Genomic DNA, 23858 nt, shown 5'->3' on the forward strand with positions numbered 1-23858 from the left:
GCAAGTACTCCTGAGGGTGACAAGTCGGGTAAAAATCTTCCTTCAGTAACACGTAAATGGTTTCTGGATTTTGTCAGCTGTTTGAGATAAATGTGACCCGCCGATGGTCCTCATCAGCAGAATGCTGCGAGTGGCTTCCATTTGGACCAGGAAGGAAAATCACCTGCTGGCGCCGCTCTCTGTGAGCCACGCATCTGTGTTAAAGGCACGGCTGAACGCGGTTTTGCTACTTTTGATACGAATAAGTGCAGTTCTCAGCCTCCCGGCTTGTTACTGATGCTCTCCCCAACGACGCCGAGCGACGTCGATGTGCCGCTGATAGCAGCGTTCAGCTCCAAAACGCCGGCTGCCTTTCAGCATGCCCAACTTTCGCTTCCCAGCCTTGAGCTCCCCTTCCCCGCCGGCTGCCGTGGGACCCCGGAGGGCGAGCGCGGGTCCCGCACGGACACCGCGGGCAGGGACCGCGGCAGCGGCTCCGCGGCAGCGCCGGCGCGGCTGGCAGCGCGCACGGCCGCCCCCGGAGAGCCCCCGCCCCGCCGCCGTCCCGGCCCGCGGAGCCGCCCGCGCCCCGGCCGCGGCGCTGGCGGCGGGGGGCGCCCGCGGGCGGCGGCGGCGGGAGCGCGGGCGCGGGGGTGGCCGAGCGGCGGCGGCGTGAACGCGGCTGCAGAGCCCCAGCGAGCCGCGGGAGCGCCGCGCCCGCCGCAGCCGCCGGAGCCGGGCGAGGAGCGAGCGCGGCCGCCCGGAGCCGCCGGGAGCAGGCTCGGGCCGCGGCAGCCCCGCCGGGAGGCAGCGAGGGGCCCCGCGCCGAAAGCGCGAACACCCCCCACACCCCCGCCCCGCCGCCTCCGCCCGCCCCCAGCGAAGAGAAACAAAACACAACCCCGGCACCGCCACGCTCTCCCTCCTTCTCCTCTCGGCATTTGGTGGTTGTTTTTTGGGGTTTTTTTAAATTTATTTTTTCTTTTCTTTTTTTTTTTAATTTTTTTATTGGGGATTCTACTCTCTCCTGCCAGACTGACTTATACGTTCTTGATAATTTCTCTTCCCCTCATTTTTTATACTCTTCTCCCTGCTTCCAAACCCTGTGTCTGTGTGTTTCAATACTATCACAACCTCTGCTAAAAATAGATCTTTTTATACCCTTCCTCCTCTCTGACCCCATCCAACACCCCTTGTTAAGGTGAGTTGTGTCTTTTCATCACTTTTTTCCTTGTGTGTTGTTTTTTTTTTCTTTTTTTTCTTTTTTTTTTTTTGTTTTGTTTTGCCTGTTTTTTGGTATTTCGGTTTCTTTTTTTATTTGTTTGTTTGTCCCCCCCCCCCTCCCCATTTAGGGCAGGTTTTAGGGAGGAGGGGATGTGGAGGAGAGAATTTCACGGGGAGTCAGGCAAAGCCTTATTTTGCCTTCTGCAGCCTCAGCATCATTCCGGACTGCTCCCTTTTATCCCAAGGATGTAGCTAGCTGATGAAAGTGGGGAACTACTCTTCCTTAGCGCTGCATGCTTGGGAGCCACAGCAACAGCAGGGAAAAAAAAAAAAGCAAGCTTCTCCTTTTTCCTTCGTCCTACCCCCCACTCCCTTCCTCATTCCCTCCTCCTAGCTGTGTTTACTTCTTTTGGTTTTTTAAATATTTTGGTGGGATGGTTGGTTGGGATTTGGTGGTGGCTGGTTAGGGGTTTTTTTTGGTTTGTTGTTTTTTTGGTTTTTTGTTTTTTTTGTTTTTTTTCCCTTCAGTGTGTGTGCTTGGTTTCTGTTTTGAAGCAATACACAGGGGACTTGGAATGAATTGCATGTTGTGCCAAGGGAGCTCTGTGTGTGTGCACGTGTGTCTTGAGAGTGAGCGAGTGTGTGGGTGCGTGTGCAAAGTGCATTTGTATTTCGTGTTCCTGGGATGATGAGTGTTAAAGCTACCAAACAGTCCCTGTGCATAGAGCAAGGAGCACAGCAGAGGCTGCTGAGGGACAAGCTGGTCAGGGATGCAGGAAAGCTACAGAGCTCTCCAGAGTTCAGTCCCTTGTGCTCCAGAATATCTTTCCATAGATCATTACTGGCACCTTCAAGGTGATGGCTCCCATTCCTTGCCTGGCTTCTCAGTAGAGGAGTGCAGAAAAGGAAAACTTTACAGCTAATGTGAAAGGATAGCATTTCTGTTCCTCCAGCAGCCCAAGACAGTGTTATTCCAGAGATGAGTGGGGAGAATACAGTTGTGATCCAGAGTAAATGGATCATTTGATGTCACATATTAGTGTTCAGTGAGAAAAAGAGAGATGAAACATTATTAGTTTGGTCAGCCAGCTGGAGTCCAGCTTACTTCCCAATTCCAAAGTTGTTTTAGATTGTTTTTCATTCTTCAGTAAACTGTGCCTATTGATGGCAGAAATGTGTTTTTACAGTAAAACAGTCTATTATAAATCTGCTGGGGAACGATTTATTATTCAGAGGCAATCAAGTAATTTATATGTTTCATGGATTTCCCAAAAGTCTTTTGGTGTTCCTTCAATTATGTATTTTACCTATGTGTGTGAAGCAGGGTAAATATAGATTTTAGTTGCATTTTAACAAGGTGTTAAGGCATAACTTGCAGGGTGCCATTTGCAAAGTGTCACTTAATATGAAGCAAACTAACAGCCTCTAGTTCTTTTTCATGGATTTTTCACATCTCTCTTGTTTGTTTCAAAACAAGCAGTGATTTTGCTTTAGAACTTGTAAGGAAAGCTGGTTTTACAATGCTACGGAGTTTCAGCTATTAGCTCAAAAGAATTAACACTTGTCTGGCTGTGAGACTTGAATTTAATTATAAAATCTAATTGATATAAAGTACATGAAAGAGAACTTGGTATACTTGGTTTTCTAACAGGTTGAATAATTTTTGTATCTAAAAGCTTACAAATTAACTAAAATGGTTGTTGTAATCTGTGTTTGGAGGCCTTCATGGATACAGGAACATTATTGTTTCCTGTCTGGTTAATGCAATTCCAAAATATCCTGTCTTTCCATATACTGCATAGATAACACTCAGTAAAAATGAGCAGTCATGGAAGTAGTCTTGTGCTATCAAGAGACATTTTATCATTTCTTGTTAGCCTAAATTAAAATATTTTACACAAGTTTGCCTTGGATTTTTTTTTTTCTGCTGTGGCTGGCTGATTGTGAAAGTGGGAAGCATGCTTTGAGTGAGATGTGACATTCCTAATGCTTGATAGCTGTGAGGGGAGAGACACCTGATGTGCTGTGTACATCATTCTTGAAGGGATACAGGGTAAGAAAAAGGGATGGAAAATGAGCACAGTGCAGTTTAGATAAATAAATATGGATGATGCATGTTAGCTTGTCATCTGCGGTTCTGCTGAACCCTGACTGCTGGCTAAACATATTTTCTTGGTAAGCACTGCAGTGTGATACAATTTTTCTGATTTGATAGAGTTTGCTGTTAAAATCACATGTAGCAGAGAACAGTTCTTGTTCTGTAGATAAAAATTGTGCCACCTTGTTTTGATCCACAGGAGGTTGAAATATCCACTACTCCTACTGAAGTCACCGGGGTTTACCTGTGGTCAGCACTCTTCATGATTTTTTATCTAACCATGTCAGGAATTAGGGTATTTCCAAAGGATACTATTGACAGCAGATCTCATTTTGTTTAGATTTTATTTTGGGTGCATATTGTATATTTACAGGTAGATATTGTCTTTTAAAAGAGCAACACTAAAATATATCAGGAAATGGAAAACTCTTAACATTGTTTTTCTCATGCGCTTTTAAAGAGGATTCTCCCAGTGTCCTTTAATTGTTTCTGGAAAAGCAGTGCTCACTTCAAAATCTACACTAGGAACCTTTAGTTGGTTGCTTAGCTGTTGGTAAAAAAAAAAAAAAAAAAAAAAAAAAAAAAAAGAATGTTTGAATGTTTGTACACAAAAAGAGCAAGTCATGTGTTTGGGACTTTTTTATGACAACTGAAAGACAGGAGTGCTTTCAGCTGGGTATGACAGTGTTGAAGTGAGGTTAATGTTGAGTTTGAACTGGGGGTTGTTCCCACTGGCATGAGTGACAGCACACCAACACAGCTTATTCTGTAACGCCAACACTTAGCTTATTCTGTAATGTACTAACCTAGATTAAATATCTCTTTAACTTATATTTTGAGACTTGGATATGGCATCAAACTTTGGATTTATTCACTTCTAAAGCCTATTTTGTTTGTTTGTTTTGTTTTTGAAACAAGTCTTAAAGCTGTGGACTTCTATAAACAAAGTAATTGAGCGTTCAGAAGTCACTCCAACTTTGTGGACCTTATTGCTATGAAAGTAAGGTGGGATTTCTCTCCACTGCTAACCAACAGAAATTATTTTCTTGTATTATTGCACCTTGTTATTCTGCAATGTCAGTCTAAGATGCTTAGTCAAAGGAGTTTTTATTCTGTAGACCTGGTGGTTCCACAAAAGAAGAACACGTCTATTTTGTCTTATCCTAAATTACAACTACTCCTCAGGTTCAGTGAAATTTTGTTACAAGGCCAAGTTGCTGTTTCATTTGGGTATACTTATCAAGGAAACTGTATTCATGATGGATCTTCTTAGATTTTTAACAAAGTAAATGAGAACTATCACAGGGTTGCCTTGTAATCTTGGGGCTGGGGCGCAGTTGTTTTATCTGTATCCACACAGAATGCAATTACAATATACATTAAAAATCAGTAGGATCTGAAAATATTAATCCATTTTTTCTCTTTAGAGATCTCTTTCTTTACTAGTTTAAAATACTAGATTTGTATGTATTTCCATCCAAGTGTATATTTGTAATTTAAGGTGTTTTGATGAATGATGTAACCTTAAGCAAAGATGACTATTTACTTGCATTTTGTCTGCTGGAAATACAGTCTTTATAATAAAATAGGTATTTTTCTTCTGTTGTACTTGCTTATGGATAGAAGAAAACTAATATTTTCCCCCTGGGAAATGTGTTACTCTGAAGAACCAGATGCTGAACAGATCTACTAGCAGGTCCCTTCCCAGTCTTGGTGCATGTGGATGAGTGTCAGAGGTAACAAGTGCTCAGGCATGGCAGGGAAAGGAAAAGGGTGGCTCTCTGGAAAGCAGAGAGGGGTCTAATGATCTGGTGCTGCAATGGCTGAGTTGTTCAGAGCTAAGAGAGCAAAGCGCTCCCTCACCCTTAACAGTATAAACTCCTCCGTCTTATGGTTTGCCTTCATCAGACTGCTTGGTTTTCCCTTTATTAGAGAAGACTTAATTACAGAGAGCTAACACAGCTCTCTGATGACAACTGTTTGTAGGAGGTCAAGTGAAAAGTAATTCTAGAGAGGGGTCTCCAGCTACAGTGTTTCTTTGTGATATGTTTTTATTTCCTCCAGTTTTCTCTGGATTTGCATCCAGCTATTATACTCTGCTTGCCAGCATAGGCTGGAGGTTTTTTGTGTGCAGAAAGTGTTTGTAGGAAAGGGAAAAGAATATTATTGGTAATTTTGGACAACACGGAGTAACTCCTCCACCAATTCCAACCAAATGCAAGAAGAGCTCTGGCATCAGAACTAAAATGTCCAGAATTTGCTTGATATAAATATGATATTTCATGTCTCATGAGGAGAGACACATTTTTAAACACAATTCAAAGGGAATGCATTTTTTTGAATGAGTTTTACTGTAAGTCCCAGTGATCACTCATGTCCCAAAGAATCTGCTAGATGCAGCCCAAGTAATTTCAGATTAAAGTGGGGTGAGGCAGTTCCTCCTACTCAATCCACTGCTGCAACTCCATGCTGGTATATGGTTACCTGTTCCAGCACTGCCATTGTATCCGTGACAAAACTTAAATTTTGTTTATAGGGCGATATACATAATGCACTATTGATTCCTGCTAGCCAGCAAGGCTTTTAACAAGGAGTATGACTCCAATAGTTTTGATTATGGATCTTGCAACATCTGACTTTGTCATCTATGCATTAGATATATTTAGATGCTGTGAATACTTAATCCTAGGAAGCAAAATGCTTGTCTTCTGTAAATGACAGAAAAAATACATAATAAGTTAATTCATTTGGCCTTTTGAGTTGTGTATGGCTCAGGACTATATATTTCTTGATTACAATTCGGCTCTTGGTTTACTGAAAAATAGTTGCAGAAGGATTTATTATTAATAATTTTGACAGGCTCTTTTGTGTGCATTTTAAAAAGTAGTTAGTTTTATAGCAAAGTCTTAGGGCCAACCCCAGAAGTCTGATGAGAACTTACTCCTCTTATTTAATAGTAGTTAATATAAAATTTCATTAATATAAGTGACATGTTGTGGTTTAACCCCAGATGGCAACTAAGCTCCACAAAGCCACTTGCTCACTGGCCCACCAGCAGGATGGGATAGAGAATCCAAACAGTAAGAGGAAAAACTCATGGGTTGAGCCAAAGACAGTTTAACAGGTAAAGTAAAAACCACACACACAAGAAACACAAAATGAGGAATTCTTTCATTGCTTCCTCTGGACAAGCAGGTGTTCAGTCATCCCCAGGAAAACCTGTCTGCTGTAACAGTGACTTGGGAAGACAAACACCATCATTCTGAACATCCCTCCCCTTCCTTCTTTTCCCAGCTGTATATGCTGCACATGATGGCATATGCTAAGGAATATCTCTTGGTTCGGTTGAGGTCAGCTGTCCCTGCTGTGTCCCCTCCCAGCTTCTTGTGAAGCTTCTTCAGCCTCCTCACTGATGGCATGGGGTGAGAAGCAGGAAAGGCCTTGACATTGTGCAAGCACTGACCAGCAGTAATGAAAATATCCCTGTGTTATCAACACTGTTTCCAGGAAGAATCCAAACCCCAGCCCCATACTGGCACCTGTGAAGAAGATTAGTTCTATCCCAGTTAAAACCAGCATGTGTATATGGCGGTATAGTCTGTTTCAAACCTACTGGCATGTTACATATTACAGTATATTTTATAATGAGGCATCTGGAACTCCCAGAAATATTGTTTAATCTGCAATCAAAATTTAAGATGTTATGCAAATCAAGGTGGTAGAGTTCCTTAAGCTCTAGTAGAATAAAGCACCATGACTGTATGATTCTCTTACCAGTCATACCATTGCCATTCTTTCACCTGGTGAATTCATAAAACATCTACAAGCCAACCTGAGCAGTTTCAGGCAATATCTTTAGGTCATTATGGCTGCCTCAGTAACCTTGAGTACACCAGTATTCTAAGACAATGTGGTGAAAGACAGGGAACATGAACTGGGAAGGAAATACGATCCTGAGGTGGGCTTAGAAAACCCTTCAGGACAAAAAAAAAAAAGCCTGTCTTTCTGAAGAAGACAATTACTTGGCCATGATGTACTTGATGTATTCCCAAGCTTCTTTGGACTTCCTTGCTGGACAAAATCTGAGTGTTTATCAGTGGTGCAGAAACTTAAGGAAATTTTGTAGAATCATAGAACCATAGAATGACTTGGGATTAAAAATGATGTTAAAGATCATATGGTTCCAAACCCTGTGATAGCCACTTTCCAGGCACACCTCAGTGCACATCAGGTTTCAAATTTGTATAACCCAGCTGAGGCTGTAACAGGAACAGAAGGGTAGGACTTAGCAAATGTAAATACTTGTGTTTAAATAAGGTTGGGAGTGGTTCCTTCTCCTGTTGTGATATCAGTGGAGAAGTGTGTTCTCTTTCATTTGTGTGCCTTTTGAAAAGGTTTGTACATTTTGCCATATAATATTGAATGGAGAACAACTTAATCTATAAAAGTATGGAAGTTCAAAGTTAAGTCTTAGCTTTCACTTATCCATTACAGAGGCATGGTCAGTGTCTCAGGAGTTCTCATTGCAGGTCTTAGAAACATCTCCTAAAGTGGCACTGAACATGCTGTTCCTACCTGTAAAACGGGATAGCAGAGTTATGGCTAAATTCAGAAATTCCTATTTGTGTTAAATAATTACTTGACTTCAGTAGGATTTCTTGCCTAAGTGAGAGACTCCAAACAGGCTGGTAGAACACTGAAAACGGGGAAGGTGTGAAGTATCTATTATTGTTACTTCAGAGAATCTTATCTTATATGAGATGGCTCGTGTTTCAGGCAGTCTGCATAACTAAACCAAAATTCCTTGGCACTTTCATTTGATTTTTGCAACACGACACTGCTTGATTCCATCACAGGATGAAATAAATTGGGAGTTCTTTCTAAAATCTGAGGTCTAAATAAAGCATATATTAGATATAGGAATATTTTAAATATATTAATTCTATATGATAAAAAATACAATCTTTTAGATGTATGTTTCTGGTTGTCTATCTATGTGCAAGAAATTAATTTGTCTGTATTTAGATTTTCACCTAATATAAAAATATTTTATGAATTCTAGAAGCAGGAGTATACTTCATTGGTTACTCTTTACATGTCAGAGATGAGATATTGGTGAGGCATTGGAGTGGGTTATGCATAGAAGTTGTGGATGCTCCACCCTTGGAAGTGTTTGAATCCAGGTTGGATGGGTCTTTGGGCAACCTGATCTACTAAAGGGCATCCCTGCCCATGGCACAGGAATTAAAACTAGATGATCTTAAAGGTCCCTTCTGACCCAAACCATTCTATGTTTCTGGGTCACAGGCATCAACTACTTAGTCATCTCAGCAACCCCCATCCTTGGGTTTTGTAGTGCACAAAATATTAAGCAGCAGTAATAGCAAAATAAAAGACCAGGAGAAGGAAATTTATTTTTCTTCTCTTTTTTTACAGTTAGTTTTCAGTGGTAATGTGGGGTAGAGACTAGAAAAGAATTGTAAATGTGACTGTTCCTAGCGACTAGCTTAGTTTTAAAACTGCATTTTGAGTGGGGAAAGGTGCCTGTGTTAGCATTTGGGATTGGCAGAATTCTCCTGCCTGGCAATACGGAAGAATCTGGGAAGAGGAGGATTTTGATTCTTTCGAGTTTGAAGGTGAAATCTGCAGTGCCATATGGATAATATCAGATCCTTCACTCCTGTGAGATCTTTCCAGTATGTATTGCAAAGGCAAACTCACGCTTGATCTTCAAGGCAGAAATCTTAAAAGCAACTTCTAAATTTTCACTCTCATGCAGATTTTGCTTGTGTGTGAGACACATACAAGTGCAGCCTAGAGGTAAAAGCAATGTGAGGCAGAATCAGGGATAGTAGAATATATGGAACCAAAGAAATTATTAAACAAAAGGCTAACAAAGTACCTGCATAAGCAAAAATTTTAAAAACAGTAAGTGTGAGGGAGTCTTTAAGAGAGGATGGAAGAGGGAAAAGCATTGCTCTGCGATGGGATTAATAAGATTTAACAGAATGTGAGATAAAAGGCACGTAACAAATATCAGAGATTTGAGGCTGGATTGGAAGAAAGCACAACTAATGTTAGAAGGTGAAATTGCAGGCTGAAAGGGAGCTGTACACTGTCAGTTTAAAGTATCATTTCAAGATCAGCTTAAGTTGGTCTAATTCCAGCTGTTTCTGTAGAGGGAGTCCTGCACAATCCTCCTTCTTTCCTCTGAATAGTGTGCTGATACTGGTAATATAAGAAAATAAAAATTTAGCCCAGTCAGGTCCTTGATCTGTCTGACTAACTGCTCATATTAACACTACAGCTGCCTCAAGGCACAGTGGAGGGAAGGCAGGAAAAGGCAGCATAAAATTGACTTAGGCTGACGATGGATCTGTGCTCTTGGTCTGAGAGTCCTGGTGAGATTGTGAGTTATAAATTATTTAGAAGAGAGTCTGGTTAGGAAGACATGGAGTGCTAACACAATGGAAGGAAGAAGTCACCTGGGACAGTACTTAGATTGAGCAGTTAAAATGGCTGTATGCAGAGGAAAAAAAGAAGTTAAAAACATCTAAGAGTCAAAATAAAGCATTTAAAAGTCACAAAAAGAGAATATTTATCTTGTCTTTGTATTTAATTCATGGGCACACCTGCTGATGCAGTCTTTAATTACTGATCAAGCAGGGCATTTTCCCTACTCCTTACAAGCAACTACCCTGTGCTTCATGACCCTGGTTGAGCAGAGCAGTGCCTGTGACCTGGGGCTTATTTCACCTCCTTGTGTCATGAATGACAGAGTCCAGTGCTCAGCAGTCCTGATGAAAGCTTCAGGCTTCCATCTCACATCCTTAATGTGCATCTCCATCAGAGGCCCCCAGCATATTCCATACTGACTTTTTATTAACCTAGTGTTTATGGCTCCCAAACAAAACATTTTTCTACCCCGTTTATCTCAGAGCTGCACCTGCAGTGTGCCATACATGTACAGAATGTGTTATGTTTACTTTTAAATGGTAATGCACGATCCAAGCTTTTCTTGCAATAAGAAGAAACTATATAGAAGGATAAAAGTAAATTCAGAATAAAATGCCTTCCGAGAAAAGTAGGAAAAGATTAGAATATGTTTTGTAATAAATGAAATATAATGCTCATAGGTCTTACTGGTTATCTTTTTAATGATTTGTTTTAAAATATTAAAGGGGGACATTTGATCATGCAGAAATACACAGACACATGCTGAACCACATTATGGATTCCATTCTTTAGAAGAGAGTGTTGGAAAAAAGCAGTTTACCCAGACCTGTGAGAAATAAAATGCAGGCAGATGATGTCATGCTGTCTAGAATGGAATAAAAGATGTATTTTAAAAAATTTTAGCTAACTTACTTAAATAAAATATTTTGAAAGTCTAAGAAATCATAAGCACTAGATGATTATCTTAGATTTTGCTTTGATCGTGTTCTATGGGTTCTGGTGCTTTTTCATAACATTTTTTTAAAACTTTATTTTCTCCCTTTAAACATACCTATAGAGAATTGCATGCTCATAAGAAGATATGACTGATTCTTCTGGGTTATGCAGTTCAGTCCCTTGCTTTTGCAGCCAAGATGTCATACAATTCCTTTCATGTACTGATCAAACTCCTTCTTACAACTATTTAGGGAGATTTTACTTCCCATACTCCATTTGGAGTCTGTTCCACTTTTCTAGTTTCTTTTCCCCTTAAATATGTTCATGGCCTGCTTTTATTATTTTGTTTTTGTACTACTTGATCTCTTGTATTTGCGCTTCAATGTAAGATATTTACTGACTCAGAGTGTGGAGCAGTCCTGCTCACTGCTAGACTTAAAAAGCAAAGTTCTTTCTGGATAAAGGACAGCTATAGTGATGACTCCTAAGTTCTTGTGGAGGATAGATGATGCTGTAGAGTAAGGCACAGTAGGTTTCTGGTCATGCTCTGCATTTATGGATGACTAACCTTAAACCAGATTTCACTATTGACCTTCAGAGTGCAAATGATATGTCAAGAGCCTTACCCACATTTCTCTTTTGGGAGGTTTGATCTTTCAGTGTGCAGCGCTCCACGGGGTTTTTTGCAGACTCATTTTCATTTGGCTTAGTTCTGGTTTCTCACTATAAATAGTTCAAGTAAAATAGAAAGAATCTTTGTTTATAGTTTGAAAAAAAGTCCTGTTTCCCCTTTGGATTAAATTTCTGTTGGTGAGAGTTGAGTTCTTAACATTTACACAGATGCAATATTCTAAGCACTAGTCTTTCAAATAAGCAATAGCCATTATGCTCTAAGCAAAGTTATTTTAATATTGGACTATCTAATATTCTTAATCAAGAATGCATTGGATTTCATGTAGCTTTGGCACTTTGTTACTGATAAGTACTTCATTTGGGAAGCCAGAAATTACTAACTTTTGATTCTGAGCACATCTTCTGGTTTTAAAATTACTGGTAAAGGGAGGATGCATTTTTTATTTGTGATCCTTGAAGTATAATATAAATAGAAGACAGGAAATTCAAGTGGCTGGCATTTTTATGTTTCAAGAATTTATTTCTAATAGCTTTCAAAGAGCTGTGGGTACCAATGTTGGTATACCCTCACCCTGAGCACTGTGTGCTGTTCTGGGCCCTGCAGTTTAAAAAAAATGTCAAGGTTCTTGAATGTGTCCAGATGAAGGCAACAAAGCTGGAACATGTGTCTTGTGAGGAGCAGCTGAGGACTTTGGGCTTGGAATAGAGGAAGTTGAAGGATGGCCTTTCTACAGGTTCCTTAGGAGAGAACATGAGGAGAGGGGTGCTCAGCTCTTCTTCTGGGTACCCAGTGATAAGACATGGGAATGGTTTAAAACTGTACTAGCAAAGGTTCAGACTAGATATGAAGATATGAAGAAACATTTCTTTACTGAGAGGATGATCAAACATTTGAACAGGCTCCTTGTAGAGGTGATCGATGCCCCTAACCTGTCAGTGTTTAAGAGTTATTTTGACAATAATGTGCTTGAACTTTTGGTCAGCCCTGAATTGGTCAGGCACTTGGACTAGATGATCATTTTATGTTCTTTCCAAGTAAAATATACAATATTTCATAATATACATACTCAATATTTTCAGTTTTCTATTTCAGTTCTTTTTCAAAAACCAAGGAGTTTTTGACATCGAAGCTTTACATAATTTACAACTTTAAAGTCATAGTCCTCTATGTGTAAAATGCTTTAAGCAATTTTATACATTACTATGTTCTGCATGTAGTTAGTGTTTACCTAAAATGGATTAATTTCATTTTTCATTTATAAGAAACTACTTCTTTGCATATTATTTTTCATTATTTTTCTGTTGAAAATTTAACATGGATGGATAAGATACAGTTCTATTCATCAGATATTTTTTAAATACCACTGTAAGTAGTATCTGCTATGTCAATGCTATAATATTACCACAAGAAGCAGTATCAGAAACAGTAAAATTCCACAGAGAAAGAAGCAGCTGGAACTGTAACTCTCATCAGCTGCCCAACACCAAAAACTCCTTTGAGCTTTCTCCTGAGGCCATTGACATTTGCCTTGCCTGCAGAATGACTATGCATGTTATCTGCAAGGCATTAATCCATTAGTAATGAGCCGCCTTTAATCCTGGTATAGATGTCCTCTTCCTGGAAAAGGGTGTGTGTCACAGCATAAAGATTTCTGTATACCTATGTGTGCAAATAACTTCCCTCATTGGATTTGTCCCGTTTAACCTAGCAGGACTTCAGTTTCGCATTTGAGTGTTTGTAGGAGTCAGCTCTGAGTCATATTTGTCCTGCAGACCTGGGCATGGAAGGGATTCAAAATCCTTGTAGGGGAATACGATTTCCAGTGTGTGCATGCACAAAAGTTGGGGCTGGGAAGGAGCCTAGAGTCCTTAGCACTAATTCTGTTCAACAATCCAGGATGTTTATGCTGGCTTAAAAGAATGCAGCAATGCACACAGAAGTGTTGCTTACATTGCTGTTATTAAAGAAAAAAAAAAAGAAAAAAAAACCAAAACATCCACACGATTTTTTAATTAAAAAATTAATTCTAGATCTGGAAAAAATACAATAATTATATGTCATGGCAGTGTTTGATCTGTTTTCCTGGGATGATTCGGATGCTTTTTGATTTCAAATTTCTTTTCCCACATGCTGTTGCTATGGTAAGAATCAGCACATCAGGGAGAGGTGTCATAGCAAATAATGTACCTATAAGAGCTTTGTATTTCATGGTGCAGCATAGGGCCCATAGTTTGTAGTTATTACTGAAGCCTTGTTGAAAGAGTTTTCAGACTGTGGGTGGCATCTCATTATTCTGGGATTGTTTTTAACATGACCAAAGTAAATCAAGAAATTCAACCTTTTTATCAATAAAATTACATTAACTACAAATTAATTCTTACATTCTTTAGAAAATATTAGTCTTCCATAAATCAAGAGGGGAAACTAAAATGAAAAAAAAGAAAAAACCAAAAGGAAATATGATAGGGCAATAGAGATGAAGCTAAGCAAAGTAAAATCAGAGATTTTCAGGTTTTCTGGGGAGTATAGGGGGGAGGAGGAGCAGAGAGGGATGATATAAACCAAGGTTTTCTCAACTTGACTTTTAGTAATCAAGTCATAATAAAATTGGATGAGTACAAGAACGTGGAAATACCAGCTGTGTCCTGTAACGGTGTGCCAAGCTTCTACGTAGTAAAGATTGATCAAAGTAGTCAAGTATTGAAAAACAGGTGGCATTTTCAGATAGTTCCAGACCTAATTGCTGCAACTGCATTACGAAGAGTACCTGTGTACCACTGCCAGCTAAACAGAGAGCCTGCTGAAGAGAGTTTTGAATTTACTGCACAAAGGTTACCTGTGTTTTAAAATGTGGTGAAATAAGCTTATCACGAGATGAGGCTGTACTTTTAAAATAGCAAGTGTAGTTACAGATTAATTATATGCATGAGAAGAGGTGGAGAGGGGATTGGAGACTCAAGTTCTCTGAGTAGCCGAAGACATGGGATGACAGGCAGTGACTATATTGGAAGGTCAGGAGATCAAAGGGAGTCCTTATATTCAGTGTTAGAAGAGAGTGAGTTTGCCACACAACAATTCTAACTTTAATGCATGTAATAAGACACTGGAGAATGAGAGGGCTTCTGAGTCCCTCCAGAGTTATGGCCTTTGGATATAGGAGACTGTGACCTACCTTGCCCATTTGATAGCCAGAAATAGGGAGGCTGAGCAAGAGAGTTTAATCCGAATTGAATGTTTGTCGCCACAAAATGGAGGGTTTTTTTATATAAATTGTTCCGTCAATCCAGACGTTGGTCTAAACTGCCATCTAAATGCTATGTAGAGGAGTAGCTCTGTAATATTAAACCATTTAAAATGGAAAGCATAAAATATATGTTTAGTTAGAGGTTTAGTTAATTCTTCAGACTACAATTACTTCAGTCATTTTTTAAGTAAATACCTCCTCACCTGCAGTAAGTGGCCTCATGCCAAGCTCAGCATCCATTTGGAATCATTCAGAGTTTGCACTTCAGTAGTGTTTTAGCAATGTGACAGGCTTGCCTTCAAATGTCCTGGCTGCAATTTGCTCACAGTAACTTCATTCAGACCTATCCATGTGTTTCAAAAGTTAGCTTTCTGCTGTTTAGCTGATGTTTTGATCCCACATACCAGATATCACTTGCAGGATAGTTTGCAAACTTGCAGAGCAGCAAAGTTGTGGTGATGGTGCCTTCTTGGCAGCAGAGGAACTGGTTTTCTCCCAGGGGATGCTGCTGCTTGTTTGGTCCTCTTGCCTGTAAGCATAAGTGCTCTCACGTAGTGTGATGACAGTGGAGTGCAATAACAGCTAGAATTGAGGAAGCAGGAGGATAAGCTGTCCAAAAACATAGACTTCTTGGAAAATCCCATTCTAGCATCACTCACTGACTTCCAGCAGTATAAAAGAGGATTTTACACCAAAGACCTCTCTAAAAATCCTGCTAAGCTTCTGTCTTTGTCAGTCTTAGATGTGGATATTTCAAATCAGAGAGCAGAATTACTATTATTTTTAGACATATTTCCTGAAACACTGTTGGCAATGTGCTTCTTGCCTTCCTCCTCTCATCTCTTGTAACTCTCGTGTACATTCGCTGATGTCAGCCACATCTGCCAGGAGAATGTGAAGCTCAAAATACAATCCACTCCCTAGAAATTCCTCCAGATGTATGCCTGTTCAGATGAGGAGATGAAGACTGTCTGTGATGGGCTCCAAGCCTTGACAGCTCCAGATCCTTGGCATACTCCAACTAGAGGGGTCAGACAAGGGCTGGACCTTCTTAGACAGCAAAGAGACTTGCAATCAACAGAACCTTGTAGACCCTCTCTATAATGCTTTTGTTCATAACCCTGACATGATTACCACCCACATCCTTTATGGCTAACCATGGCATTCAGGGATGCTTGGCACTGTGCAGACCTTTGTTTTTTGCTGCAACTCTTCTTAGAATTGTGCTAATTTACATTGTTATTAAAGCTTCTGGTGAGTTTTGAACAGTCATATATTTTACTAAATAATATATTTAAAATGCTTCTTTGAGAAGGGTGTTATTTTGAGGTTTAAAATGTGGATGGTCAGAAGGAAAAGGAATGTTTGTCTTTCTGGTCCTGTTTTGAGGATGTCTTCTGACACATGAAACTTTCATTATCCTTTAATTATTGATAGGAAGCATTTTCTTACCAGCATAGCACTTACACACAGTAAAGTCACTTTTCAGGAGAAATTACTGCAAGCAGTTTTTGGATGAGTTTCAGTTTTGCAAATTGCTTAGGTTTTTTCCCTTTGTTTTTTCTTAGTATCCCATAAATTAAGGCACAAATTATAAGCAAGATCATTATGCTGTCATGAATCACTCAAGTACTAATGGCCTAATGCACTAAGCCTTAATTAGTAATATTGTATTTTTAAAAAGACTATATTGTGAATGAAACTTGAGCATGCACTGTTTTATAACTGGGCTTCCCAGAAGATTTTAAATGGATTCCTCTTCTTAGTATGTTTTTAAATAATTGATACGGCCACTTCAAGCCCTTACTAGACAAACGAATTATTGGCTACTGGTGACAAAATTTGGTTTGGGCATAATAACTTCACAGAGACATAGCACTGCATACATCTGCTGCTCTAATTAGAAAGTTTGCCTAGGGTGCTTGTATCAGAAAGAGTGGGAAAAAATAGTGCTTCACAATCTGTTGTAACAGAGTGAATCCTGCAAAATTTGATTTATACAAGATTTCTGTTTAACTCTTTCACTTCTGCTGGAACACTCTGTTACCAGTTTAGCAAATTTTATACAGGCAGGACAGTACTGGCCTTACCTGAATGGGCTGTCTGCTTGCAAATGCCTCTTTTGTATGCCAGATTTAGGGCCTGCAAGTGCATTGTTCCATGGTGCTAAAGACCATCTTGTTGTCTTCTGTAATACAGACCATTGTGACCATTGCTCCTGTCTCCTGCAGGAGTCTACTAAGAGGCTTTCAGTTGCTCCAACCACAGAGAATAGCCAGCAGCCCTAGTGCTAAGTCCCTTTATTCCAGGTAGGCTCTCAATTTATGAGTTTTTAACAGAGAAAGTGAAAAACAGGACTAAAACTTAAAATTAGTTTTAGTGGCCCAGTGATTGCCATATATTTTTGGAGGGAAACTTGTTAAGCTGGGACTAAAAGCAGTTGCTGTGAGACAATGATCAAGTGCATCTTGTTTAACTGGGGAACATACAGCACTGGAAAGCAAGCCCCTTTTACTGGAGTGGTTGGAATTCATCCAGCTGAACAATATTATGCTCAAAAAAAAAAAAAAAGTTGTTATGGGAAGAATTAATTGGAAGTGTACAAGAAAGATTGGCATTTCTTGTTGCTGATTTTAATTTATCTATTCACCGGATATTTCCTGGAAGATGATTAGTTTCAGCAAATATCATGTGTGTTCCATGACAACACACAGCAGGAGTTTTGGTGTCATGGAACTATAATTTATTGCTGCTTTCTGAAAAAATGTTAGTAGGCTTGGTGAAGAGTGTAGAAGGTGAGATCTTGTTCTCCTTAGACCTCATTTAATTTAATAAATAATTCCAGTACAAGGAACTTTAAGGACACTGAAAATAAAGCTAAGTGGAATGGAATGGAATGGAATGGAATGGAATGGAATGGAATGGAATGGAATGGAATGGAATGGAATGGAATGGAATGGAATGGAATAAGGGAAAGGAAAGGAAAGGAAAGGAAAGGAAAGGAAAGGAAAGGAAAGGAAAGGAAAGGAAAGGAAAGGAAAGGAAAGGAAAGGAAAGGAAAGGAAAGGAAAGGAAAGGAAAGGAAAGGAAAGGAAAGGAAAGGAAAGGAAAGGAAAGGAAAGGAAAGGAAAGGAAAGGAAAGGAAAGGAAAGGAAAGGAAAGGAAAGGAAAGGAAAGGAAAGGAAAGGAAAGGAAAGGAAAGGAAAGGAAAGGAAAGGAAAGGAAAGGAAAGGAAAGGAAAGGAAAGGAAAGGAAAGGAAAGGAAAGGAAAGGAAAGGAAAGGAAAGGAAAGGAAAGGAAAGGAAAGGAAAGGAAAGGAAAGGAAAGGAAAGGAAAGGAAAGGAAAGGAAAGGAAAGGAAAGGAAAGGAAAGGGAATCATGCCATAAATGTTTATGCTTTGAAGGAAGTGAAATGTAGTCAGGCACATGAAATTCCTTGTTATCAGCCAATCAGAATGTTTCAGGGAATAGATAAATGTCTTAAAGCCAGATAAAAGTGTTGTGGGAGATGAAACTCTATTTTATGTGCCAAATTATCTGTTCATACTATGCTATTGTTTAGCAACAAAGAGGCAGAGCAGCTCTTCAGGTATGCTAATAAAATGTTTATGAAAGCAAAATCCAATATCAAAATTTGGAGAAATGTAGCAACCTGAAATGAAGGTGTACTTTGAGTATCCTTTATTATTTTGAATTTTCCTTATCCAAATCTTTACAAAGAAATGATGAAGCAATATGGTGCTGACATATATTTATAGACACACAGCTTGACATACAGTTGGATTTTGATTTATTTTTTTCTACAGTGTTATGCTCTACCTAATCCAAGTATTTATGTAGGTTGTTAACTCAGTGATCAGTGTAACTACAAAAGTATTTTTCTTGTTTTCAAGACCACAAAAGATGATGGTAGAATAGTATATAGAATATTGATATGTATCCACAAATTTGTGGATAAAAAGCATTAAAAGCATTTTTATTTTTTTCCAGAAAACATTAGGAATTTTTGTAAATAATCAGAGGAAAGTGTTTTTTCACCAGGATGTAGGAGGGAAATAGAAAGGAAAGAAGGAGAGGAAGCTACAGGTTGTTGTCATTTATTTATTCCCCCAGCAGCAAACACCTAAAAATGAAAGAAATCTGATTGGAATGATGAGAGACTTTAGATCACCTGGAGCTGAAGTTAAGTTTATTTTCCCTAGCAGGTATGCTTATAGTGTTCTATTTATGAGTATTTGAGGGTTTTTTAAAGTTTAATTTCTGCTGAACTGAAATATATGCTTCTAAGGAGGATCTCATGAGACAACTATATAAAATTCCTTTCTTATCCTTCTAGATGAATTTTCCTTTTCAGTGGGTCGTTGGCTTTTATGCAGTGTGTTATGTTCATTTCAAAATTCATAAATTTTGACATAGGTATTATTCATGTTGGGACTAGTACGAGTTTTATCAATGATTGCAGTGTCCAAAAGAACATTAGGAAGAATGTGGAACAATCTGAATGCACTGGTACTCTACAGTCTTGTTCATGTTGGGCATACACCAAGACTTTTTGCATATCCTTTCTCAATCACTCTTGATACACAAGCAAAATTTAATTAAGTATAGAATGGTATTTCAGCAGCAAAGATGCATTCCATTCTCATTTGTCCTGCTTGCCCCATCAGTCCAAAAAAACATATATACAGGCAATTTCTTTTCTGCCCTTCTCAAGTCCCTAGGCAACGGCACAAGACCAAAAACATAACGGGGGAGTTTTTATGCTCAAATCACTTCCTTACTTCAGAAATAATCACTCTTCAAAAATAAAATCTAAAAATCCAGAAAAACAAGGAAAAAGAAGAAATTAGAATCAGAAGCTGATGGTCAAAAAGTACAAAGGTGGCTAAAACCTAAAATGTGACAGCTTAGAGATATTCCATGCATCTCGTTTCCATGGCTGGAAGCTCAGGAGGCTTACATCTTTCTATGAACTTCACTTCCTGACCAACCTGGTATAAGGAGAGGCCTTTTTCCCTGTCTAGAGGATCATGGGAACCTGATGGCAAGCAGCATCATGGAAGATCTAATCAAGCCAGAGAAATGAATGGGAATAAATATCTTTCAAATCACATGTGGGAAAAACTTTCACTTCCAAGCGCAAGTTTGCAAGCTTTGATTAACACTGGAAAAGCTTTTTGGTCAGATATTTTCATGGGAAGCAAGTTTTTCTGTCAGTATGCGGTGATAAAAAAAGCAGTTGGAGGTAGGCATGGAGTGTTGATCTCCGTGGTATTTTTCTGTTGAAATGAGTTTCTGAAACAAAGTATTCAATCTTGTGCCACAGCACCACATGAGCAGGATGTGGCAGAATGTTGTCATAGCACAGCATGATCAGAATAAGAAGGATGAGCAGCCAAAACCCCAGCTACACATATTTTTGGGCACCTGTTAGTAGGCACCAAAAGTTCCTTGGATCTTATCTGTAGCTGTGACAGAGAGCTGAATGAAATACAAGACTTGCAAACAATAAGGGAAAAAAAGCACTAAATATTTTGAGTGTAATAGAACTATATGCCAACAGGCAGCAGGGACTCACAGAATGAGAGTCTCATTAAGTTGTTATGTATGTATTCGTACAGAGAGATATACAGAAAAAATACGAGAACTTAGATTTTATGTGGTGTTCTAAACAGAAACGACAGTGCTTGTTAAAAAAATAAAGTAATTATTTTTTATGCCAGATTACCAAAAGGTTAGATGAAGAAAAATAAAAGTGATGTCAGGTGACTCTGAAGGAATCCTACAATACTGATTTTTTAGGCACACTGTCTTAACCAGTACCAATTTTGATGTTACTGATTTTTGATAATCCTTTGAAAGTGCCCAATGAACAGTTCTTTGTTAAAGCTCTGTCACTTTTTTGCAGTGCATCTTATTGCAGGCTACAGAGCTGGGCTACAGACTGGAATAACCTCTAAGAAAAAGGCTAAGATCTCAGTAAAGTAGCTCTCAAACAGAAATAGTAGAAGGAGATGCAGGGGGATGACTTAAAAAACCTAGCTGCCTTATTCTAGTTCATTATTATTGCTATTTAAACATGCTGCTGCAACTTGTACCTTGACTGATTTGGTTTAATTTGAGACGTGCCCTGGTCTCAACTATTTGTTGTGTAATAAACATCATTATCTACAATGCACCTCCTTTTCTTTTGTATAAAAATATAGTTGTCTATGGAAGAGTACAGGAGAAATTTTTATGTATTTTCATTATAATTTCTTTCAAAGAGAGCAGCTATCCTCCCTGGGTTCCTACAGAGTCCCTCCATTACTTGAAGCATATTTTCTGCTGGTTGGAGAGTAGGTTGGGTAGTCACATTCACATGAATTGGGGACTTAATGAGTAAGAGTGCCTCATACAGATGCTTAAAAGAACTTTTCCTCCTGAGACTGCTCTTGTGAGATTCATTATGAGAAAGACTAAAGACTGTTCCAGGCCAGTATTTGCTAAGTGCTTAGTTACAGCTGAGATTTTTTCAATCTGCTATCTGCCTAGATATTCACAGTTTTCACAAAACTCAACCCCAAAAAATGCATGTACGTGTGTTGTTACTGTGTTCTTTATTTCTCTGCAATGATATTGCATGGAATACTCTTGTATATTCTGCGTAGAGAATCAGCTTTGAATTTCCTTATTCAAGGCCCAGTGTAGTTACACTACAAGTGTTCTGTGGTTTTGATTTTCACTGTTGAACTCACAGACAGCTTTACTGGTATTTTATTATGAGTCATGGTAGTCTGCTAGTCTCATCTGTTTCTGCCTAATCTCATCTGAAAATTCTAAAGCAATATTGAGTTTCCTTTTTACTGAAAGTTTAACCTGCAGGATAAAATATAAAACATTACTAAGATATTGCCATTCAACGTGATTCAGTCTAGCAGTTTTATTTCCCTCCAAATCCACCCCAATAGCTAACATTCAGAAGCACTAAGGTTTCTGACTCTGTGGGTAAGCTCAGTGTTGAAATCTCTCTGTGGGTAAGCTCAGGGTTGAAATCCCTCTTATTTATTTCACCATTTTGAACACTAACATATTCCACCACAAGGTCTCTTGCTACACAGAAATATTTTAAATAGCTCTGTTAGAGCAAGTTCAAAGGATGATCCATCTGACGTGCATTCTTCAAAGCAAGACTACATTTCTCTGCAACAAAAAAAAAGTGTCTTACCTCTTCCCCTTCCTGCTGTGAGTTGTGCCAGAGCTGTCATTTTTTCAGTAGGTATTGTTTATAAGAAGGACCTATATTCTGCTGTTCAGCACAGTAGAAACCCTTGAGTTTTCAGTTTCAGTGTATAAATATTGATTTTTGTGCCTCACTGAGTTTGTTAGTTAACTCAGAGGTTATTGCATTTTTTGTTGAGTGAATGTCTTTAAGGAAGTAAAATGTGACACCTTCCTGAAGACTAAGTACTTGTTTCAGAAAGTGACCATTTAATCCCAGGAGCTAACTATGGTTTATTTGGGGTGTTCTGTCTTGGGTCGGATGGGTTTTGTTGCTTAATAAAGCCCTTGTCAAAAATGACCACAGATGGCTGTTTATGTGCAAGCTATGCAAAATTTATATCTAGAATCAAGTTAAAGTCATCAAAGCTCTTGATTCTTGTTAGGTGTGTATAGCTATTCTTGATGCATTTCCTATAGCAGTTTGCTTAATTCTTTCAACATATCTTTAGATTAAACATAAGTGTTATTCTTCATTAGAAAGGACTCGATTTTGCAGGACCCTCTTGATTTCACATTTCTGTTTTCAGTACTTCAAGAGATAACAAACAGAGGATAAGTTAGAACTGGGAATGGTCCCACATTTTGATCCAGTGAAAGTGCTCTTCATAAAAAGCCTTTATAACTGGTTAACCATGGAAAAACGGCACTTTGAACCTCAGACTCATGCTGTGGGATTTGATTCCTAGAAGTCATATTTGTGGCTCAGTGACCAACCTTTGCTCTCTCTCCTGTGAACCTGACTTCAGAACTCCAGCCAGTTGGAAAGCACTTCTGTAACCAGAATGAGAACAGCCTCAGGCTTGCAAAGATTACAGATAGAGGATACTTGGCATGTGAAAAATCATCCTCACTAGTTTATATTTCAACTTATCTGAAAGCTCACTTTTGCAGGTTGTTGTGCATTGCTCAGCCACCATCAATTTCTTTTGAAGCCAATGGACCAAACCCTCAGCTTCATAAATCAGGGAAACTGCTGCTATCCCAAAGATATGCTTGATTACTACACAAAAAGTCACAGCAAGACTGAAGATAGTCTGAGTTTTTAGATCGTATATTTTAAGTCTTCAGTTCTACCCAATGCTTTTTGATACTAGGAAAACTTTCTGATCAAATAGTTTTATGGGGGGGTTGATGCATAGATTACGAAGTTCCTTTATTTTTTGCTTTTCAGAGAGTATGTTGGTTGGTTTTTTTTTTTCCCCATAAGCATTGCATGTCTCATTCCTCCTCCACTGATTAGTAAGATGTGAAAAGCCACCTCTGACTTACCAGCAATTCTTCTTTCAAGTTCCTTCAGATAACATTTGATGAGTAGCACCAGTTGTGCAATATAAACAGGTAGCAACATTTCAGTTACTCTCTGCAGATAATCTCTGCCTCAGACTTGATGAACTGAAGACTTGATGGTGTTTCCCAGCAAATACAGGAAACAGATCTTCATTGCATTGAGGAGATTGTGGGAGAGTGAGCACAGCAATTCTCATAACTCAGTATCACCTGCTTTTGTCAAAAATTCCACAAGTTTGACTAACACAAACAAGAGCAAGGAGGGAATGGGATATGAAAGGGTAACAAGTACTCTTGTGTTTGCACTTGTCCTCATCCTGCAGTCTTCCAGAGAGCCTCACAAAGTGCTCCACACCAAGAGAGGTTTTTCACCCTCTGAGCCATCACAGCTCACCCTTAGGGTTTCCCAATAGCTCCCTGTCTTGCCTACATGGAGAATGACAGCTCAAGGCTTTCTGTCACAAGGCTTTTTGTGCATTAGTGAATCAGAATTTCAGTCTTGCAAGAAGGCACTCCTTGCTCAGAATCACTACTTTCTAAATGCTGCTCCTTTCATATTTAATTCTGAAGCTATTCAGCAGGACAGCCACTCACAGCTCTCTCCTTCCTCTGCCAGACTTTCATTCCTTCCTGTTTCATCATCAGCGTGAAGGAGGTATTTCACACTTACCTGCAGTGCCTGAGTGGCACAACTGCAGATTTTGTCTGGGGCAGCAATCTGCCTCTAGTTGTGCAAG

The 23858-nt window shown here is 39.2% G+C and overlaps 1 protein-coding gene across 28 annotated transcripts in view; it reads left to right on the forward strand.

Moving 5' to 3' along the window:
- Nucleotides 1-623: 623 nt before the first annotated feature.
- LOC100223410 (poly(rC)-binding protein 3) overlaps nt 624-23858 on the forward strand; it is a 499051-nt gene continuing 475816 nt past the window's right edge. For 4 of the 28 annotated variants that reach the window (XM_072924400.1, XM_072924398.1, XM_072924401.1 and 1 more), the window contains exon 1: nt 628-1180. The gene's annotated coding sequence lies outside the window, so the exon portion shown is untranslated. Of the gene's footprint in view, nt 1181-16802; nt 16881-23858 lie in introns of all 28 variants that reach the window. The other 24 variants (XM_041714246.2, XM_072924407.1, XM_072924406.1 and 21 more) reach the window with 14 other exon arrangements.

Source organism: Taeniopygia guttata, chromosome 2, assembly GCF_048771995.1.
Source record: "Taeniopygia guttata chromosome 2, bTaeGut7.mat, whole genome shotgun sequence".
Classification (NCBI taxonomy): domain Eukaryota; kingdom Metazoa; phylum Chordata; class Aves; order Passeriformes; family Estrildidae; genus Taeniopygia; species Taeniopygia guttata.